Below are 5,000 nucleotides of genomic sequence, written 5' to 3'. Positions count from 1 at the left end.
CCGGAGGCTGCCCGCCGAGTCATCGGAGGAACTGCGGCGGATCGCTGGCTGGCATCGTTTATGGTTAGAACTAGGGCGGTATCTGATCGCCTTCGAACCTCTAACTTTCGTTCTTGATTAATGAAAACATACTTGGCAAATGCTTTCGCTTCTGTTCGTCTTGCGACGATCCAAGAATTTCACCTCTAACGTCGCAATACGAATGCCCCCGCCTGTCCCTATTAATCATTACCTCGGGTTCCGAAAACCAACAAAATAGAACCGAGGTCCTATTCCATTATTCCATGCACACAGTATTCAGGCGGGCTTGCCTGCTTTAAGCACTCTAATTTGTTCAAAGTAAACGTGCCGGCCCACCGAGACACTCAATAAAGAGCACCCTGGTAGGATTTCAACGGGGTCCGCCTCGGGACGCACGAGCACGCACGAGGCGGTCGCACGCCTTCGGCTCGCCCCACCGGCAGGACGTCCCACGATACATGCCAGTTAAACACCGACGGGCGGTGAACCAACAGCGTGGGACACAAATCCAACTACGAGCTTTTTAACCGCAACAACTTTAATATACGCTATTGGAGCTGGAATTACCGCGGCTGCTGGCACCAGACTTGCCCTCCAATAGATACTCGTTAAAGGATTTAAAGTGTACTCATTCCGATTACGGGGCCTCGGATGAGTCCCGTATCGTTATTTTTCGTCACTACCTCCCCGTGCCGGGAGTGGGTAATTTGCGCGCCTGCTGCCTTCCTTGGATGTGGTAGCCGTTTCTCAGGCTCCCTCTCCGGAATCGAACCCTGATTCCCCGTTACCCGTTACAACCATGGTAGGCGCAGAACCTACCATCGACAGTTGATAAGGCAGACATTTGAAAGATGCGTCGCCGGTACGAGGACCGTGCGATCAGCCCTAAGTTATTCAGAGTCACCAAGGCAAACGGACCGGACGAGCCGACCGATTGGTTTTGATCTAATAAAAGCGTCCCTTCCATCTCTGGTCGGGACTCTGTTTGCATGTATTAGCTCTAGAATTACCACAGTTATCCAAGTAACGTGGGTACGATCTAAGGAACCATAACTGATTTAATGAGCCATTCGCGGTTTCACCTTAATGCGGCTTGTACTGAGACATGCATGGCTTAATCTTTGAGACAAGCATATGACTACTGGCAGGATCAACCAGGGAGCTGCGTCAACTAGAGCTGAGCAGCCGGCCGCCCGGGAGTGTGTCCCGGGGGCCCGCGCGAACACGCAAGCGTCCGCTCAATTATTCTGCAAACAGGAGGAGGCTGAGCTCCCCTGCACAACACACCTCGAAACCCTCTCAGGTCCCGGCGGCGCGCAGCGCCGTCCTAAGTACTTGGTCGGGTTCGAGAGAGGCGCAATCGCCCGGAGTTAGGCGAGTAGACGCTTTAGGTGCGACCACCCGTGCTCCCAACTGAGCTTGCCGCTGCCGACAGAGGCCCGGGAGCGTGCTGTCGTGGCATTGCCGGCGGGAGACAACACGCGCCACCTACGGTGACCGGCAGCTCCAACGCCAGCGCCACAGAAGGACAAAAGCCCTACTTGGGTGCCGAAGCGAACTCTCCCAGCACAGCGCACGCGCCAACACGTCCGCACAGCTGCGATACAAACCACCTGCGAGAACCGCTGGGGCGACCGAGCAGCAGACGGCGTCGCGGCGCCGAGCGCCGGGCGGCGGCGCATCCTCAGCGCACAAAGTCCTCAATCGGACCAGCACACTGCAGATGGCCACCGCGCTTCGCACCGGGCCCGCGAGGACCTACTTTGGCCGCAAGGCGCCGCGAGCAGGGGGCGCCGGCGCGCAGCTGCGCCGCCTGCCGCGTCCGTCGGCCGGCGCGCCTGCCACCGGCCGCCCCCACCAGCCGGCTGTAGCGCGTGCGCCCACGCACCGCGCTGCCAGCACGCCGGGCGGCCCCCCCTCACCGGCCGGGGACGGTCCCACCCAGCCACCGCCGCGTATCGCCTCACACCCAGATCCCCTTTCACGTTCGTGGGCATGGTGGGTCCCCTTTCACGTTCGTGGGCATGGTGGGTATCCCTGAAACAACCGGTTAATAGCTCGACCGATCGTCGCCAACACTGATTCACCTCTAGCGAGAACAACCGCACCACAACGGGTTACCGGTTGTTCATTTGCGTAACGTCACCAGCAAACGTACACGTCCATCGCCATTTGCAACGAGTATTGCATGCCTGTGTCAGGTGTCACAACACACTACGTCTGCCCACATAGACGCAACAACATGTGCACGCCTAGAGAACACGTGGAAGGTAGACCCCGTACGTATGCGGTGTCCATTGCGCGAACGACTGTCAGCCCGCCTCTGCAGCATGTCGCAGATGTGGAACGCGGTGCAACATGCTATCACGGTGTGTGAGAAGAGACGACTACGTCCGAATACACGCTCCACTACATCAACAGACTGCTCATGCTGATCGCCATCCAGGGCGTCCGTTCCTCCCACACGTCTGTATGGCGTACCACACTGCAATCCAGCTCTTATAGGGAGACGACACGTAGCTGCGTGCACAATATTTGGACTGTATGGTCCGCCGTTGCTAGGCGCTGTCGTCATACGGTCACATGGGCCACGATGTATCATTCAGTACATACGGAGCAATGTGCAGTACAGTTTGTGGGTTTTGCGTACATCGGCGGACAGGTGACAGGCCGTACCACAACGTAGGCTGAGTACGTCGGCATGCGAAGGGCATTGAACATGCAAACTTCTCACCGACCAGCTTGCGAAGGCAGGGGGGAAGGGGGGGGGGGCATGTACGTCCTGCTGCTATCCACACTACAGTGTATAGCAGGAGCATGTGGAAAGTCAGCAACACCTGCAAGGTGTTTAACATGACGCGATACACAGGGGACCGGGCAGTGCGAGTAGCGAACTATATTGCGAGGGTTGCGGTTAGGCAACACTACACTACTTTAACGGGTTGCATAACAATTACAGAGCAGGTTCAGCGACAACGTGCGTCAGGTTAAGGCGCAATATAGTTTAGGTTACGGCGCACTTTAGGTTAGGTTAAGGCACATTATAGGTTAGGTTAAGGCACAACATGGGTTACGTTAAGGCACAACATGGGTTACGTTAAGGCACAACATGGGTTACGTTAAGGCACAACATGGGTTAGGTTAAGGCACAACATGGGTTAGGTTAAGGCACAACATGGGTTAGGTTAAGGCACAACATGGGTTAGGTTAAGGCACAACATGGGTTAGGTTAAGGCACAACATGGGTTAGGTTAAGGCACAACATGGGTTAGGTTAAGGCACAACATGGGTTAGGTTAAGGCACAACATGGGTTAGGTTAAGGCACAACATGGGTTAGGTTAAGGCACAACATGGGTTAGGTTAAGGCACAACATGGGTTAGGTTAAGGCACAACATGGGTTAGGTTAAGGCACAACATGGGTTAGGTTAAGGCACAACATGGGTTAGGTTAAGGCACAACATGGGTTAGGTTAAGGCACAACATGGGTTAGGTTAAGGCACAACATGGGTTAGGTTAAGGCACAACATGGGTTAGGTTAAGGCACAACATGGGTTAGGTTAAGGCACAACATGGGTTAGGTTAAGGCACAACATGGGTTAGGTTAAGGCACAACATGGGTTAGGTTAAGGCACAACATGGGTTAGGTTAAGGCACAACATGGGTTAGGTTAAGGCACAACATGGGTTAGGTTAAGGCACAACATGGGTTAGGTTAAGGCACAACATGGGTTAGGTTAAGGCACAACATGGGTTAGGTTAAGGCACAACATGGGTTAGGTTAAGGCACACCATGGGTTAGGTTAAGGCACACCATGGGTTAGGTTAAGGCACACCATGGGTTAGGTTAAGGCACAACATGGGTTAGGTTAAGGCACAACATGGGTTAGGTTAAGGCACAACATGGGTTAGGTTAAGGCACAACATGGGTTAGGTTAAGGCACAACATGGGTTAGGTTAAGGCACAACGTAGGTTAGGTTAAGGCACAACGTGGGTTAGGTTAAGGCACAACGTGGGTTAGGTTAAGGCACAACGTGGGTTAGGTTAAGGCACAACGTGGGTTAGGTTAAGGCACAACATGGGTTAGGTTAAGGCACAACATGGGTTAGGTTAAGGCACACCATGGGTTAGGTTAAGGCACAACATGGGTTAGGTTAAGGCACAACATGGGTTAGGTTAAGGCACAACATGGGTTAGGTTAAGGCACAACATGGGTTAGGTTAAGGCACAACATGGGTTAGGTTAAGGCACAACATGGGTTAGGTTAAGGCACAACATGGGTTAGGTTAAGGCACAACATGGGTTAGGTTAAGGCACAACGTAGGTTAGGTTAAGGCACAACGTGGGTTAGGTTAAGGCACAACATGGGTTAGGTTAAGGCACAACATGGGTTAGGTTAAGGCACAACATGGGTTAGGTTAAGGCACAACATGGGTTAGGTTAAGGCACAACATGGGTTAGGTTAAGGCACAACATGGGTTACGTTACGGCACAACATGGGTTACGTTACGGCACAACATGGGTTACGTTACGGCACAACATGGGTTACGTTACGGCACAACATGGGTTACGTTACGGCACAACATGGGTTACGTTACGGCACAACATGGGTTACGTTACGGCACAACATGGGTTACGTTACGGCACAAATTAGGTTAGGTTACGGCACAAATTAGGTTAGGTTAAGGCACAAATTAGGTTAGGTTAAGGCACAAATTAGGTTAGGTTAAGGCACAAATTAGGTTAGGTTAAGGCACAAATTAGGTTAGGTTAAGGCACAAATTAGGTTAGGTTAAGGCACAAATTAGGTTAGGTTAAGGCACGATATAGGTTAGGTTAAGGCACGATATAGGTTAGGTTAAGGCACGATATAGGTTAGGTTAAGGCACGATATAGGTTAGGTTAAGGCACGATATAGGTTAGGTTAAGGCACGATATAGGTTAGGTTAAGGCACGATATAGGTTAGGTTAAGGCACGAT

The 5,000-nt window shown here is 52.5% G+C and overlaps 1 non-coding gene across 1 annotated transcript in view; it reads right to left on the bottom strand.

Moving 5' to 3' along the window:
• LOC126445071 (small subunit ribosomal RNA) overlaps window positions 1–1,182 on the bottom strand; it is a 1,909-nt gene extending 727 nt beyond the window's left edge. The window contains exon 1 of the ribosomal RNA XR_007582897.1: window positions 1–1,182. This exon is cut by the window's left edge and continues 727 nt beyond it. This is a non-coding gene — a ribosomal RNA (small subunit ribosomal RNA).
• Between the last annotated feature and the right edge of the window lie 3,818 nt (window positions 1,183–5,000).

Source organism: Schistocerca serialis, unplaced genomic scaffold (assembly GCF_023864345.2).
Source record: "Schistocerca serialis cubense isolate TAMUIC-IGC-003099 unplaced genomic scaffold, iqSchSeri2.2 HiC_scaffold_321, whole genome shotgun sequence".
Taxonomy (NCBI): Eukaryota; Metazoa; Arthropoda; class Insecta; order Orthoptera; family Acrididae; genus Schistocerca; species Schistocerca serialis.
The sequence above is the reverse complement of the archived record's forward strand: the minus strand, read 5'-3'. Positions and strand labels throughout refer to the sequence as shown.